At 44.6% G+C, this 18,177-nt stretch overlaps 1 protein-coding gene across 3 annotated transcripts in view; it reads right to left on the minus strand.

Moving 5' to 3' along the window:
- Positions 1–16,042, minus strand: part of RASSF8 (Ras association domain family member 8) — a 102,131-nt gene extending 86,089 nt beyond the window's left edge. The window contains exons 1-2 of one of the 3 annotated variants that reach the window (XM_075439422.1): positions 15,962–16,020; positions 14,361–14,461 (exon numbers count right to left, since the gene is read on the minus strand). The gene's annotated coding sequence lies outside the window, so the exon portion shown is untranslated. Of the gene's footprint in view, positions 1–14,360; positions 14,462–15,961 lie in introns of all 3 variants that reach the window. The other 2 variants (XM_075439404.1, XM_075439413.1) reach the window with 2 other exon arrangements.
- Positions 16,043–18,177: the final 2,135 nt, after the last annotated feature.

An 18,177-nucleotide genomic window follows, 5' to 3' on the forward strand; every position in this document is an offset into this window, starting at 1 on the left:
TGCACAAATTTCAATAGTTAGTCACTTTTCACTTCTTAACACATTGCTTTTCAGCAAATAAACTAAGGAGTTAATCTATGAGCTTCCAACACAAGCTAGCAAGCAGTTAAATCAAGTCTTAATTTTTTACCAAAATCAGGAAGAGATACTAAAAATTCCTCCAGAAACCATTCTGAGACACCACAGTGACTCCAAAACACTATCTAATCTTGATTTAGAAAACAGAAGTTATCATATGACTAAATCAGCAGGCGATGCCCGAATATACCACTAACCTGAGATTTCCCTTTAAAGCTCCCCGACTCAGTGTAGGTTCTATTAAGCTAATTTAAAAATCAGTATGTTAAAAGTTAAGAAACTTCAGATTTTGAAAATTAGGTGCCTATGAGCAACTAAACACATGCTGCAATACTGAGGTATTTGCCAAACTTTCTAAGAACTGATGCTGCGTATTTTCGCACAGGCGACCATTTAGTGAGTTTCCTTTGTGTTCTTACTCCTGTAAAGTTTCATCCGTCTCTATTCCATCTACTATTGCCTTCTTGCAAGATTACTTCATCTATAAGTAAAATAGTTAAGAACTAACTTCCCCTCCCTTCTCTTGATGGCATGTTCTAGCATTATTCTAGCAGGAAAAAGGAACCACCTAAACTTCAGGTAATTCAAAGGAAGAAAATAAGGTTTCCATGAAAAAGGTACACTATGCAACCTACTCAACATGCATTTTATTAACATGCATTTTATTAACTGTATAAAACTTCTATGTCAGTACTTGAACCGAAGTCTTTCCCTCAACAAATGAAGTGACAGTAGCATGGTTTGATCCGCTACTTCAAGACAAAATTCTGGTGACACAGCACATGAAGCACAGGGTATTAATCAATTATTCCCCTTCAACTTCATTAAAAATCTGCCAAAGCTTGTAGCTGAAGCTTGATTTATAATACTGGGCCCAGAGTGGGATGTTTCTGTAAGTCTCAGTTCTAATCAGCGAACTACAGACTTCTCTGCAACACAGGCTGCAGCAGCCTACACACACACGAAGGAACACCCACTCTACTACTCCTTGCACAAAAGTAGTGGTTTGTGGACAAGCAGACCTGAAACCCCAGATCTGTTATCAGGCACAGGTTTTTTTTTCCACGTGCACCTTATTCAAATACACACATAGGCCAGTTAAGAGAAGGATCTCATTGCTCCTTTCCTATAGAAAAGTCTGTATTTTTAACTCCTCATTATAGGTCTCATCAGCTGGATGTATAAATCAAATTTTGTTAGAACTATCTTAAATAAAAGCTTTTTTCTTGTTAATCAATACATTTTGCATTATCATTGCTGATCCTCACTATGTTTACAGCTTTTTTTCCATTAAGTAATTCACAGGGAATTTCAATATATTATACCTCTGTGACAAGTTTCCCTAAAGCACAGTTTGGCTGACGCATTCACGTACAGAATCATTAGATTCCATACAAAAATTCAGCTTCTGGAAAGCTGAGAACTTACCCTAGAACTTACTCCACCACTTCAAACAGATTCCGCAGTGGCCAGAAAGAGATGTAGAGAAAGTCCTAGACATTCTACATTTATGCAGTAGAAGTGCTATAAAGGTAAGCAAAAAAAAAAAGAATCACTTAAGAGCAAGGATTTATTTACACCTCTGGTTTAACAGCTGCAAGTATCAGCAAGGCAATCCCCTTACAGCTGATGGCAGTTGGGTGGTACAAATGCCTCTTACAGAAAAAGAAAATAAAATGACAGAACCCTTCAGGCTGGAAGGACCCACAGGAGCCCAGCCTCCTGCTCAAAGCAAAGCCAAGAGGCAACCCGGACCAAGCTGCTATCACCAGCTGGGTCTTGAAAACTGACTCAGAGAATGAGGATGCCTCCCTAGAATATGAAAGCCTCTGATTCTTCACATATGGTTATTAATAATGCCACAGTTGAGATATCACTCACTCAGGCTAGCCCTAAGCCAGTGACAAATCTTGATCTTTGTTAAATATTTTTACAGTTAATGAAGGTCAGAGCCATTAAGTTACTCCAGTTATCCAAAACATTCCAAAAGCTTTTCTCAAAGTACAAAAAGTACCCCCTGTTATTAATGCTTAATACATTTTTAACCAAGTCATGTTCACTTACAATTAAGTCCTGAGTAAATCTGTACAAGCAGAGTCGAAGTCGAGTCTGAAGGCAACTAGTGTTGATTCATTAAAAAAACTGGGTTTCTCACAGCCTGGAACCCGTGCCTTTGTGTGGAATAGTCAGCTTGAATTTCATATGAATGACATATAAGTTTGCACATTCATTTTTAATCTGAATAGTCAAAATTCCATCACTTTCCCCCAATTCAAGATACAGTATAAATCAGTTACCACAAAACCAAATAAGCAAACACACAAAAGCAAACTGACAGAAGTGATTTGTGCCACAATATTTGTTTGGGGATGATGGTTCGAACTGACTTGCACCAAATCACTGTCTACCTCACTCTACCAACTACAGTTTTCATGATTCAAACAAGCTTCAACATTTATTGACTGTGTATAAGAGCATCTCACATGAAGACCAACACATTTATTCTTACTATTGCATATTTTTAATAGCATAAGCTGATGAAGTAAAACACATTTTTACAAGCCTACATATATCCATCCTTTAAGCTTTTTTTTTTTTCCAAATAAAGCCCCCACATCTGTTAAGAAATGCGCTGCTTCATACACATTTATCCAGATCCCAGGAGGTATAAGAAATATAAAATCATCAAACTGACATGTTTGGAAGTTTCAATACTCATTGACCAAAACTTGGCAAGAAGTAATTTAAAAAATAAAAAAGACAACGAAACGCAGGCAGCAGTGTATCTATCTGTGAGTGTCAGCCCATAATCACAGACTGCATCTCCTCTTCCCAGCCTGCTCTCGAGACCAAACCAGAAAAGGCAACAGCATAAGAGGCAGGCAACTTGGTGCCACACAGTTCTCCGACAGCAGCACAGAAGGTCAGAAGACAGCCTGCTTTCCCAAGGGCTTCCTACAGCACAGAATCACAGAACGTTAGGGGTTGGAAGGAACCTCTGTGGGTCACCCAGTCAAAACCCCCTGCCGAAGCAGGGTCACCTACAGCAGGCTGCACAGGACCTTGTCCAGGCGGGTCTTGAATATCTCCAGAGAAGGAGACTCCACCAGCTCCCTGGGCAACCTGTTCCAGTGCTCCGTCACCCTCAGAGGGAAGAAGTTCTTCCTCAGAAGACTGCAGAGAGATCCTTCTGTGCTCATCAACAAGCATGAAGGACAAGGCCTGGGTAAGGGAATCCAGTTTAGCCAGAGAAGAATGCTCTACTCATTTCCTAAGGACGATTCTTCCTCAAAGTCTCCCACGCAACTCAGACTGTTGAGGCTTATGCAAAGATTCACGATCTATCTTTACAGTCCCCAAAGGAAGTTCATTTTGGATTACGGTATTATATTCAATATCAGCAGAGCCATGAATAGAAGTATTAAATGAAAGCTAGCATGTTACTAAAATGATAGAAATTTTGAAATAACTGAGAATTGAACCAAAAAATGAAATTCACCTAGGAGGCAAATGCAGACACACAAGTCACCAATTCAAACATATTCAAGCTCTGCCTCAGGTTCACACATTGTCAAATTGTCCTGAGCAAACAATTACTAACAGTGCAAACAATATTGTTAGAGAACATAGAGGTGCTTGGCCTTTATGTTAGTGAAATTAATGTCACACGAACTAAACACACAAAGAACCTACCTCAATACATCCACAGGGTTCAGTGTGAGTAATGTCTTTGAGATGAACGGAAACCATTTGCCTCTCAAGAGTGCTAAAGAGTACAAGGTAGCCAGTCAGACACCCTGATGACGGGCTCAGCACAGCAAAACAGAACCTAAAGTTCCTCTTATAAAACAGATGGCAAAGAATTTCTCAAAGGATACTCCCATCGATTTGCTACTTTGACTTTTAAACACAAACATTAAAAAATTAATATTGTTGGTTCTTTACTTTGTTATCTCTTTTGAAAGTCTTTATTAATTTCAGCATCAGGAATAAATCCATTGCAGGAAATCTTATGACCAAGACAGATTTTATTGAAAAAGGGCTATAAAAATGCACAGAAGTCAACCTACTTACTAGATTTGCCTTGGCTTTAATGTCTCACTTAAACATGAAGTTTAGCAGCAAGGACCCATGTTGGGCCATATGGCTATTTCCATTTTTCTAATGACACTTCAACAAGCACTTCATTAAAATTGTTTGCAGAAGTCAGTAAGACAGGGAAAACACACCACAGAGCAACATGAAAACAGTAGATATGCAGCAAGATTATTACAAAATTCTATCAGGCATAAGAACACACAAACCCTCGTAAAAAGCTCTGCATGCTCTAACAGTATTAGAGCACCAGTCATTACAGTTGCTATTTTGTAGGAAAAGCTAAAATAAGAGTTGCAGTAAAAGTTCTTGTAAGAGTAGCCAGTAGTTTATTTGCCACGCAGCATCTAGGTTACACTTTCCATACACACTTCACAACTACTAGAAGCAACAAGGTAAGCTAACAATTCACCACCACCTCTGAAACCAATTAACAAGCTTGCAATGTAAATACTAACTCTTCTAGTTAGCACTTTTGACATAGCTGTGTCCATTTTAGAGAAGAACCTTCCCTTTGACACCAGTTCCTTAAAAGGTCATTCATAAAGTACTATTGTTACATACGCCATAAGAACATTAAGTTATAGAATTCTCTTTGCTTGAGCTTCTTGCCAGCAGAGATGCTGTAGTTTAGCTACATGCATGCTGTCATCCCACTCAAAGCGCTAGGTAAATCAGGTTAGCTTAGTATCTTTTACAGATGCTTCCCCTGACTTCTGTGACAGCCACAGCACAGGGGCACTGCTACTAACAGTTATAGCGGCTCATAGGTAGCATCTTGCTTGACCCAATAACCTTCCATCCATGCCTTTGCAACTTCAGAACAGCATCCTGCTGTTAAGCATTTCAGAATACTGACAGAATTTGTCATTTTGACATGAAGTTAATCATGAATTAATCATTTTGACATGAAGTTTCACTCTGAGGGTGACAGAGCACTGGAACAGGCTGCCCAGGGAGGTTGGAGTCTCCTTCTCTGGAGATATTCAAGACCCGCCTGGACAAGGTCCTGTGCAGCCTGCTGTAGGAGACCCTGCTTCGGCAGGGGGGTTGGACTAGATGACCCACAGAGGTCCTTTCCAACCCCTAAACTTCTGTGATTCTGTGAAGTACTCGCTTGCAGAGCAGGACTTGATTACAGCGTCATCTTGCTGGGATCACCAACAGTATCCCTGACTCAGGATGGGACATACACATAGCAACTGCTGGTTTACAGTCTAATTAATCATTTAGAAGCTGTATCTTTCAGACTTTCATAAAAAAGCCACTAAGAAGTGGATAACCAAGGAAGTCTGCCTCGTAACCATGTATTAAAGTTTATACTATGAATGACAGATCTCAGATAGCTCCCTTCTCAATATCAAAAATCAAACGAGAGAGATTCTCATCTGCCAAATCCTTGAAATCCAAGTAAGTAAAAAGAGACTCAACAGTACTGCTATACATCGTGACATCACACATTTTATGCTCATCACAAGAAATTCAAATACTACCATCCACTAATCTAAAACCAGTCTTATTTTTTTTTTTTTTTTTTTTAAAGTGAGATCCCAGTTTCAGATGGCATTCAAACTTGTCAGCTCCATCTCCTAACTGCGGAAGCCAACCTTTTCTTGCAAGTCCCAGAGCTGAAACAGAAGCCCTGCTGGGGGGGCCATGGGACTCCAAACGGGTCATGGTGCTCACAGAAGCCACCTACCCATATTGCTATGTTGAACAGTAGGATACATTATCAAAACTGGGGAATGATGAGAAATATCCCATCTGATGGAAAGCTAGGAAGCCATTACCCACCTTTTTCATGTCAGAGGACATTTTACAGCAGGAATGTAGGGAGAACATTTCAGATACTACTGCACAATCTTCCCTCTTGTTTCATTTTGCACTCCATTATAGCAAAACTGTCTTCTGCTTACCACATGCTTTACATACATGTGAGGAAAAAAGGATACTCTTAAATTTAAAATAGCGCATACATTGAATGCTATTCTCATTCATACTAGTCAAGCTGAAGATAATGGAGGTTAATTTGAAATGTTGTCTTCCAAAGTAAAATAGAGTTTGTCCAGAGATCAAAATCATGGCCAGAAGCGTATAGGTTTCTAATTTAGGCTTTTGCATATACATTTAGAATCACAAGCCTGAAGGTCATTATAAAATAGGAAAAAATACCCTTACTGCATATACTTAAATAAATCCAGTCAACCTCTTCTCTGCTATTCATATGATTAAAGTACATTTTTTTAAAAAAGTTGAATTATTTAAGTCTTTTAGAACAAAACAATATTGTTTAGAGGTGACAGCCTTTCTCAAGCAGTTAAGAAGCCATAAGCTTAAGACAGGAAAGTATATTTTCCACTTCCTTCTATTTACGTTATACTTTTATCTTACAGTGTGTGAATATATTTTTGAAATCACTAACATTTCTATACAAAACAAAGTTTGAATTTACTTGCCCTTACTACAGTAGTGGTTTATGCTCAAGGACAAAAAACACATGGCTCTTACAACAGGTAATATTGGTATATTGTAATATGGAAAAGTAGTCACTACAGTTCCTTAGTCTCTGTTGAGGATAGGTATTTTTGTCATGACAGGTACTGTACGTAGAAAATACTGAAATGCCTGTGGCAGGTAAGTATTAGAGTCAAGCTAAAAAAAACACCTAAGGAATTTGACTGTATTTGACTGTTCTACACATCTGTAATGGTTAATGTTTCTAAGCAGCTCCTGGAAAAATAATCAAAGCTGAAGAACAAAGGGAAAAGCAGCAGATAAATGAAACTAAGAATCTTGTCAAGAAAGATACAAACATGGCTAGAGGTCAGTGAAGGACAAGGGGAGGGAGGGGAAGAACTCTGGCTTGGATTTCCTATAAGGCTCAGGCAGAGAGCTGCCAGCAACAAACACGCTCTCCTGGGCAGCGGGGGGAACAGGTACCAACGGGATGCCTGGATCACAACAGGACAGGTGCTCTGAATAAGTCAAACACAACTCCAGGACAAGGAAACAGCAAAGGCAGTGTCATCCCTACCCCTGGCTCCAAAGAGCTCAGTGACAGAGGAATTAAAGGAATGCCTCCATGTAACTGTAAGATACAAAGAAGAAAAAATGCCAGTACCTTTTCTTCTGCAACCACAGAAACACCTAGAAAGGCAAGAGCTCACAAACAAGTATTTAGGAAGCCTTATGGCAGAGTAGAAAGCAGTGGCAGTGGCATCAGACACATGGAGCACACCAACTATTCACCAACCGAGACTATAAGCAGAATGACAGTGGGTGCAGCAGGGAAGCGGCAGCCCCAGGCTGAGGAAGAGCCCGCCATTTTAAAAGGCACATGGCAAGTGCAACTTCTGGTGAGTCCCGCCAGGAGAGGATATTCTGGACTACAGAGACACCCACAGCATCACAGAATGGGAGGGGTTGGAAGGGACCTCTGGGGATCATCTAGTCCAACCCCCCTGCCAAAGCAGGGTCACCTACAGCAGGCTGCACAGGACCTTGTCCAGGAGGGTCTTGAATATCTCCAGAGAAGGAGACTCCACAACCTCCCTGGGCAGCCTGTTCCAGTGCTCCGTCACCCTCAGAGGGAAGAAGTTCTTCCTCATGTTCAGATGGAACTTCCTGTGCTTCAGTTTGTGCCCATTGCCCCTTGTCCTGCCGCCGGGCACCACTGAAAAGAGCTTGGCCCCATCCTCCTGACACCCACCCTTCAGATATTTATAAGCATTTATAAGGTCCCCTCTCAGCCTTCTCTTCTCCAGGCTGAACAAGCCCAGCTCCCTCAGCCTCTCCTCGTAGGGGAGATGTTCCAGTCCCCTCATCATCCTCGTAGCCCTCCACTGGACTCTCTCCAGTAGCTCCTCATCTTCCTTGAACTGGGGAGCCCAGAACTGGACACAGTACTCCAGATGGGGCCTCACCAGGGCAGAGCAGAGGGGGAGGAGAACCTCCCTCGACCTGCTGCCCACACTCCTCTCACACCCCCCTGACATGCCTGGGCTCTCACCAGCTGAGCACCCCGGCCATGACAGGAGGAAAGCACAGGGCCCAGCAGGAGAGGGCCGATCACGTTCAAGGCCTCCAAATACTACAGCAGCAAGTCGCTGCTGATGAGGCATTCTGCGATGCACCACAAACAGAAGACCAGCAAGCCCTACGAGGCCAAACACCCAAAAAACCTTCTGCCTTGCTAAAAGATTAAGTAAACCAAAATCACCACTTAAGTATTTAAAGTATGATTCTTCGCTGCTGCTGAGAGCCCAGCTCCTCCCACCCTACCTCGGACGGATGAGCCTCTTCCCTTAGTTTCTGCTACAGAACGTAACCCATTGTCCACAGAACTCCAGTCCAGCCAGCTCACAATCAAGTCTTTTCCTACAGCATGTCACCTCCTGCAGGTGTGCTCCCTTTACCTTCTAGCCACACCTGCAGGGACTGCAAGTTTTTCTGCTTAAGTAAAAACACAAAGGAGGCAAGTAGTCAGCCTTTCCCATTAGTAAGCAGCAGGCCTGAAACAGAATACGGTCTTAACTCATGAACTATGAGGTCAGACTGAGTCTTCTTGTGCCAGATCACCCTTGCAGATGTCCATCCTACTCATATGAAAAGGCCTCTAAAGAGAGTTTTCCATGGTCTCCCACAGAACAGCTTAATTCCATGTACCGTTGCTGCATTCAACACCAAATTGGTTGCCTTCTGCTCTGTTCTTGGGAAACAAGGGAACAGTCACATACCATAATCGTTATGTTAACTTTGCACTTATTTCATTTTTGTCATCCCCTTAAGTCTTCCATTCTTGGAAGAAGCAATGCCCAAACACTTTTTATGTTATATCTCAGTTTGAAACCAGCTAAATTCACAGGACATGAGGCGAGCAGGTGAACTGGTAAGCAAATACAGGAACTGCAGTGAAATAGCACTGGTAATAAAACAGAAAATTACTTTTCTATTCAGACTATTTTGTAAATTGTTAATTCAGTCATTTTCTGGCAGATCTTGCTCACCAGAATGAGTTCTGATGAAAGGTTTTACTATGCTATTTACCAACTCCTTCAAAAGAAAGAAAAAAAAAAATCTTTGTTCCCTTGTCTGATAAATAGCCTTTGTTATCTCTTTGGAGTATCAGGTTACCAATTCCAATCCCATTAAGAGCATGAAAGCATTGCATTGTGTTCAGTCCTGTTGCTCATCAGTGCCGATTCCCCTACTTGAAATACATAGTCTCAAACACGCAGCTTATTCATTGGAAGTTTCTGTCCTTGCTCCCAAGGAAACCAGTCCAAAGGCTTTGACTGACTTGGAGCTGTGGATGAAGCCCAAAACAAGCACACACACGACACTGAGGGAGCGATTCTGATGACCAAGAACACGTTTTAAAAAGCCACACAATCACTTTCTGATGGGCGAGGACAAGGGCATTCCACCACTGCCATACTTTCTCTCCAGACGCCAGTTATTCCAGGTAGTAGTGCTAGTTAATATTGCCAGCCACAGAGCTGCAAAGGCACATTTAAGCATTTGGTATCTTTATTCCCAACATCGATTTTCAAATATTATTAGCTATGGCATCTTCCTATTTTCTTCTCCAGGAAGAGTTTGACATGTGCAGACATCTGATGAGTTCCTTACTATCTTTCTTTCCTTCACATGTCACATTGAAGCAGGAGAAGCAAGACAAGGATCTCCAAGGATCTTACAAGTCTTTAAGTAGCACTCGTTAAAAAAAGGTGCTATTTGGTACAGAACCGGGGGATTTGAGTCTAAAAGTACTCTCCCCTATTTGCGTTGAAAACTGCTTTCTTTATACTGTGCACTTAATGTCACACTAGCCAGAGTTAACATTAATACCAACCTACCGGATAATAGCTATAAATTCGTTAATTGCCAAATTACATGCAGCTTTTCTACGGCTTTAAGCTGAATATTAAGAAACACAAACTGACAACAAAAATATCTACTTTTTAGAAAGCAACAAAGAATTCTTAGCTCTCAATCTCAGTTTACTTACAGGGAGGTGATCACGATCAGTACAGGCACAGCAGAAGGGAGGGGAAGGGAGAGGAGAAAAAGCAGATGCGATCTGTTGAAGATCCCCAAACAGTCCAGTGACAAGCACAACAGGCTCTCCAGCTCCCCAAGCCACCCAGTCTCCCCACCTTGGCACAGATGCAAAACATCTGGGCGCCTAGTGGAACTACAGCCTTTCCTCATCCACGCTCAGGGAACTGCTGACTGACCACCAAACATAAAGGTTTCAAAAGGTTACTCCAGAAACTCCAAACCCTCTTTGCATAACAGCTTGAAAACATTGACTAACACGTCAGAAGTCCAAAAACCTTTTAGCAAAAAACATTCGGTTCAGTTGAAACAAACAGAAGTTACAGCTCTTTAAAGATTAAAGGGAAGCAGACAATCAAAAGAAAGCACTAATGCTGCCTCACCATTTTCAAACTCGATGATCTAGAGGCACAGCAAGGTGCACACCAAAAACACATCGGGTACTGTTGCAGTAAGGGGAGTAAGATGCAAGGTTACACCTAGCACAGCTTTCAAAGCAAGTAAATGAATTCAAACTACAATGTCAGCCCTGGAGCAAGGGCAGAAGCTGGATAGAAGTCAGTTACAGTATGCATTTCTGGAAGTTTCCCGCCCCTTTCCTTTCAAAGGTGTAGTAAGGCATTAAAATCTGACATCTCAAAATACCAAAAAACCATCACGACTGCCAACACTGGGAGAAAGAGCCATCCTTTAGAAGGCACACATGTCACACTGCAGTACAAAGGCAGGAGTAATAATACTACAGCACAGGACAGCATTCCAGCTTACCTTTGGAGTTCTGCTGCTTGTTTGCAGGTGAAAAACAAATCCTGGAGCGCCTCAATTTTTCAAAGCTCAAATATCTCCTGAGTGCATCTGCACTAAGTGATCATTTTCCATTCATAGCCAAGGTTAAACCCTCTTAACTGAAACACACATTACTATCTACAGTACTCATCACAATCCTCAAAATGGATGTCAGTCCCAGACAGAAAAACTTCAAGGATCTTTACAGGTTCTCAACAATTTACTTGCAGTCTCTCTGTTAATATTCCCCTCCAAGTTCCAGTACCTGGGACTACAGAGAGCACATAGGCCACGATTTGAAGACTGAGTTTGAAACCACAAGCTGAGATCTGTCTTGAACAGGGGACTCCAGTATCAGAACTGAAGTAAAAAAAAAATAAATTATAATACTTGGAATTGGCAGCATCCTACTCTATCATAATGCACAAGTACAGTCGGGGGTCTTTTTAATGTGTTACGGTGGATCAAATTGTGGAGTATTTCCCCAAACTCAATGGCTCCAATTTTAACTTTACTAGGAATGTTTTAGAACTGAAACTAATTCAGTAATGTATATTGCTACCTTTGCAAACACTTGAGCAATCTGTTAACTATCCCATGTGTTTGGGGAAAAAAAAGAAATTACTATTTTTCTTATGTATGTTTCCCCATTTAAATTACAGACCTAGTTTGTTACATTCAAAGAGGAGACTACAGAGATGACCTTCTGTCCTTGTTACCATTCTTCCCTTCTCATGCTAAAGATAGCATAGAGAGTAAAAATAAATAAATCCTCAATAGCATTAGGAATTAGACAATGTCCTGTTGAAAGTTACCCTAAATGATGAGCCTTATCTCTTCTGGCAGGGGGGCTCTGACCCATAGAGGGGAGGTAGCGTTTAAGCCTTTGCTAGGTGGTCCTTTGCAGCGGGCTCTGGTCCCAGCTGTAATTGCTTGTCAGCCCTAACTGGATGCCTGAACACTTCGGAACAGCTCAGCCAAGTATTTAAACAGATGGATGGTACAGGCCGCTGGAACAAAACTCGGGGTTTTTCTCTCTTGCCACTGCTCTCTTTCAGCGCGTTGCTTTGAAGTCTGTGCCACTGAGGAACCAACAACAGCTGAGAAACATGTGTTATCATACAACGCTGAGCGCAGCAACAATATTGCACAGCAAGATGCTTTTGTTCAATAATCCTGGACTACAGAAAGCATTACGATGTCTTTTGTTGTGCATAAGCCCTTTTTCCAAGCACGACAAGAAAGTAAACAGACTCCTCCCCCCTTTCAGGGGTAACTCAAAAGTAAAAAGGTGAATTAAACTGGTTTCTGAAGTGCCTCCCATCTGCAAGCTTACAGTGCCTATCTCCTCAAGTCCTCTCAGATATATTCAGTGCTCTCTGTATTTATGGTATCACAAAGATGACTAGATGCTTACAGAGATCCAAGGGAAATAACAGCCCAGGCTGCAGTCCCCATGGCAAATGTGACAAGTCCCTGTAAGTGACAGCTCAAACCCACCTTCCTTTCCCAAGCAGGGCAAGTTCTGTGATCTCAACTTCATGGGTAACAAACTGGAGAGGGAAGCAGCAGCACAGCACCACTTGGCATACGCAGGTCGGTCTCCCCCTCCCCATATTTCATCTGGGCAGAGAAAGATAACATACTGTCCTCAGAACAGTAACAGGAGAAAACATCAACGTCCTCACATCAGCCGGGCAAACTGTTCTTGCCAAAGCTGCAAGATCACCATACACTTCGAAGGGGGTTAGCAAGGACAGCAAGAATTAGTTATTTATGAAACTGCATTTGAAACTAGACTAACTGTCCAGATTCAGAAGGATGGAGCCAGCTATGTGCATGTGCGAGAGGACAGTAAGTTACAACCCAAAGCTGACGCAGCTGCCCAACAGCAAGTCCCTCTAGAATCAAGTCCCTCATTTTCACCTAAGAGAAAGAACTACCCACAACAGCGTAGAGCCTTGTACTTACCAAGTGCCAAACACTACAGGAAGGTGGGCACGGAGATTGTAATGCATTGCATTACACTGCAAAGTCCCAAACCCCAGCATGGAAAAATCACAAAACCTGAGCTTTCACAAAAGCCCTAGAAAACCATACTACATTTGATTTCAAGATAGAGATCTTAAAGACTTAAAAACACAGGCAAGACCCTAGAATTAGAAAGCAAACAAAAAAACCACATGTACTAAGCCAATCTCCTAATTAGAGAGCCGACAACAAAATCACAAAGAACTGCATGCACCGCACTGACAGGGGGGTCCTCAGCCCAGTCCCCACAACACAGTTCTCCACCCCACAACTCAGTTTAACAGAGTTTCTTTCCAGAGGCCAACAGTGCCCTTCTAATTCAGCTTGAGGCAGTCTGTTAAAGGTACCATAGCAGAAGCATGCACCGATATTGTCAGAGATAATATAGCAGATGAAAATAAGTCGTTTCAAAACCGTTACAGCAATACAAAAAAAATCTTACGCCACTCTCAAAATAAATGGCAATGATCAAGAGTTCTACTTTACAACTTCCAAAGAATGAATATTAGCACAAGCAAAACCACCGCCCGACCAGCATGCAAAACCACAACTAAACAAGGAGTAATACATTTACACACAATTCTTCTTAACATCATGTGTGAAAGCACTTAACAGAGATCCAGGAAAAACCTCCACAAGCTCCAAGGCGCAGGCAGGAAGGCGGCATGGGCTGAGGTCACGCCGCCCTGCGACGGCAGCGGCAGGAACAGAACCCCCCATCCCCAGGGCTCAGCTCCCTGCTTCAGCAACTGCACCTCCTCCTTTCCACCTAACACACTCCTGTCAGGGCTTCCCTCAAACAGATTTTAAAAAGTGATGTTAATCAACTTAATTTGGCTCTTCGGAATTATTGGTGGTGTTTCCAGAAACAGTTCAAGGTACAGTTTTAAAAGATTTAAGAACTTCTTGCTAGTATGACTATCTTTCTCCTTTTATTTCTCCCAGTCGCTAAGTTTTTCATCTCCAGGAAAGATTAAAAAAAAAAAAGATTAATTCAAACAACTGATCAAATTCTTTTGGGCATGTGGGTGTGGGGAAGGAGGACATAGAGGTTACTTAAGTGTAAAAAGTGAACAACCTTAACTCTCTCAGCTGTCCCAAAAGGCACAAACACTATGAATGCCAAGCAGTCATTTCAGTTCCCTCAGCAATTCATCACATATCAGTAATTTTTTGCTGTGAGATACAAAGAGAAGGACTTCTGGTTTAAAGTCTAGCCTACTTTCTAATTAGATATCATCAAACTAAATTCAATCTGAAATGGTGTTTTCTCTCATCTTTAAAGAAAGAGGAAAAAAAGTAGGGCTTACCTAGTCTGCGATTTAGCCACAAAACCTTGTGGTCGATAACATTCCCGAGGACCACAAGAGGTAACGTAACACAACCAAGATCCACACTGTTTCCTTCCCACCTAAAAAGTGGACATTTTATTCATGAACCACATATCCTCTACCGAAAAAGACACAGCTCCTTACTTTTACCACACTTGACACAACCACACCACTACCAAACACAATTAACTCCAGGCTTGCAAAATCTTAAACAGGTGTCTGCAGAAATCATCAGGCAATTGATTTACTCGCTCCCCACCGCCCGGCACAGACTGAATTTAACACACGATGCTGACGAGAGCCCAGGCAGAAGCCTGTGCGTGCAAACCAGACTTCATCAACCACACGACAGCACTTTCCGACGCGGACGTTAAGCGGCTTCCAGCAATTCCGTGAATGTGGCAGCCCCCGACATCTCCGCAGCGCGGGGCCGGACAGCGTGACAGGTGCAATTCTAGAGGGGACACAGAAATCCCCAATCTTCCCTCCTTCCGATTTTCCACCCTGACGAAACCGAAGAGCGATACCCAACAGCAATTCAGCGCTCCGGTCTGGTGACGTGCTAAAACCCTGCTTTGCTGAACGGAGAATAGGCTGGCACAAACCCGACCACTACAACCCCAAACCAGACCCCGGACCAGACCTTCCTAGCGATAGCTGGGCTGCGAACCAGGGAGTGGAATCCATTCCCTTATCCTTTAAAGTTCATGCCTCTGTAGTGTCCTACCGTACTGTATTTGCTTAAGCTTTTCTCATCAATGCTCCCCCACCAAAAAAAAAAACAAAACAAAACAACTCTCATACGTTTCCTGCTGGGAAAAACAGATTTTCTTTTAATCTTGTTTCTTACCGGGGAGAGGGAAGAGAGAGGGAGGGGTTGGGGCAGGAATAAAGGAGATTAATCGTGAAACTAATCGGCACTGTCTGGAGGGGGGTGGGGGGGGAAGACCAAAACAAACAGTCCACGTCGGGGGGGGAAGAAATAAGGTTTAATTTTCTTTTCAGGGACAGCAAAGGGAAAAAAGAAAACTACCACCAGCACGTCCCCGCGTAAGCAAAGTAGCTTCCGAACTCCCCCTCCCCAGGACACAGAGAAACCCCCCTTACTTCTTCCACACGGCGCCCGAAGGAAGGAGACAGACGAGACGCCAAGAGAGAGGAGAAGCTAGAGGGAGACGGGGAAGGGGCGAAGGAAGCAGCGAAAGGGCAGGGGCGAGGGCAAGCGAGCGGGGGACGGGAGAGCCGAAACCGCAAAAGAAAATTAAAAAACTGAAAATGCGAGGAGAGGTGGGACACGGGCAGCAGGGAGACGGGAAAGTTGGCGAGGGCAGGCAGAGGGGAGAAGCGGGCAAGGGGAGAGGGGCGGCAGGGAAGGGTCACCGGCCCCGCGGCGGGGACAAGCCGAGAGGCGCCGGGGAGGATAGAGCGGGGCGGGACGCGGCGCCGGGTGGGCTGCGGGAGAGGGAGGGAGGGAGCGGGCAGGGCGGCGGGGCAGCGGCAGCCGGGGAAGGGGAGGAGAGGAGAGGAAGAGTGCGGGCTCCGGCGGGACGAGACCGCGCCGGAGTTGGCCGCGCACTCACCGCTCGGCGCCCGTCCCGCGGCGGCTCCCCAGGCAGCGCCAACGGCCGCCGGCTCCGCCTCGCACCCCGCCGGGGGGGGGGGGGGGCGGCCGGCCCGCAGCGCAGCGCCCGGGGGCTCGGCCCGGCCCTCCGGGACGCCCCGCTCCTCCCCCGGCCCCGCCGAGCAGCCACCGCCGCCTCTCGCCCCCCGCCTCCTCCTTCCTGCCTCTCCCTCGCTCCCCTTCACCGGGGCAGACATGTAACGGAACTGGGACGCCAGCACGGCATTGTGGGAGCTCTTAAAGCCGCAGCCGCCCGCCGCCGCCGGGCCGGGCGAGGGCGCGTCCGACCCGCGTCTTCCCCGCAGCCGGTTTTTAAGGGAGAATCGCTCCAGCCTTGTCTAAAAACACCGCACCCCCCCCAGCAGAGGCCCGGCCGATAGAGCGGGCGGGGGGTCCTGGCGGAGGGGGGGCAGCGAGCGCTCTGGCTGGGGCATGGCCGGGCGGGGGGGGATTCTCTATTGTTTCTGGAAGAAGCAAGAATGACTTCGGTGCTTCTTTTTAACTGAAACGTGGAACGCCGGCAGTTAGTGTTTTCTATTGTTTCTGCTTTGGGTTTTGATGATGGAAAATTCCCCGGGAAAAAGACAAAAAAAAAAAAAACCAAAACCAACCCAAAGCAGCTGAGAGCAGCAAAGGCTCCTAAGCAGGCGGCTGTTTGGGGTGGAAACTTTGGAATAAGGAGTTTTCATCAGCTGTGTGTTTATGCAACTTCGAAAAAGTGACCGTTTCTTAAAAAAAAAACAAAACAACTATTTGAAAACGAACGTCAGAGCTGTGATGCACAGAGGTTTTTCCCTGTCTGCACACACTGGTGTGGGTCTGCACTCGGCTGCGCGCAGCGGGAATGGTCCACTCCCCAGAGCCCCCCGCGCACCGCATGCCCCGAGCAGGACACGCTGGGCGTCTGAAAAACTGTCCCTCAAAGGCAACTTCTGTAGTTGGTTGTGTTACCACCGTTTTAACAATATTCCTCTACCGTTCCTCCTGTGGGCTTTGGAGTGTAGCGTGCTTTCTGTGCTTCATTGCTGGCCATGAAGCCCTGATTCTGCAGGTGAGAGCGGGATTTTGCAGGCACATGACAGCATTGATGCTACGTGAAGAACATTCTCAAGAGCATACATGTGCTTCAGTTTAAATGTAAGCATATAAATACTTGCCAGAGTTGGTTTGGGGGATGTTCCTACAAATCGTAGAATCATAGAATGGTTTGGGTTGGAAGGGACCTTAAAGATCTTCTGGTTCCAGCCCCCCTGCCATGAGCAGGGACACCTTCCATCAGACCAGGGTGCTCAGAGCTCCATCCAACCTGGCCTTGAACACTGCCAGGGAGGGGGCAGCCACAGCTTCTATGGGCAACCTGTGCCAGTGTTTCACCACCCTCATGGTGAAGAATTTCTTCCTAATATCTAATCGAAATCTGCCCTCTGTTAGTTTACAGCCATTCCCCCTTGTCCTATCACTACACACCCTTGTGAAAATCTCCTCTCCATCCTTCCTGTAGGCTCCTTCAGGTACTGGAAGGCTGCTGTAAGGTCACCCCGGAGCCTTTTCTTCTCCAGGCTGAACAGCCCCAACTCCCTCAGCCTGTCCTCATAGGAGAGGTGCTCCAGCCCTCGGATCATCTTCGTGGCCCTCCTCTGGACCTACTCCTAGGTCTGCATATTGGGTTATGATCACGTCTTCCTTCATGACTTTGTACCACTGAGCATATTTTTCATAAGCACACCTGGCAAGATGTAAAGTTCCTGCAGAAAAAGTCTTTTGGACTCAGAAGGTTGTCGCCTCGCGTTCTGCCCTGCGTCGATGTCTTTTTACGCTTCTTTAGACAGGCGGAGATGCTAAGCAGTCTATGAGACCGTAAGCACAACATGAAATTAGGTATGGTTAGGAAGAGATTGCAAAGGTTAGGTGAATCTGTTGGGGAGCATGTGGTTTACGTGGTCAGCGACGTGCATCCCCCCTCACCTCAAGAAACCGAAAAGACCCCACCCCTGGAGGGATACCTCCAGGAGAAAGAAATGGTGCAGATGACCAGTTCTCCTGCAATCACTGGGTGAGATTTGTTTGCGCCAAATATGTTTTTCACTATGATTTTCAAGAGTGTCAGCAGACAGCTTACTAGCAGGAAAAAGGGATGTGTTTTCCAGGTGGATTGTTGGTTGCAGATATTTAACC

This window comes from Opisthocomus hoazin, chromosome 1 (genome assembly GCF_030867145.1).
Source record: "Opisthocomus hoazin isolate bOpiHoa1 chromosome 1, bOpiHoa1.hap1, whole genome shotgun sequence".
Lineage (NCBI taxonomy): Eukaryota > Metazoa > Chordata > Aves > Opisthocomiformes > Opisthocomidae > Opisthocomus > Opisthocomus hoazin.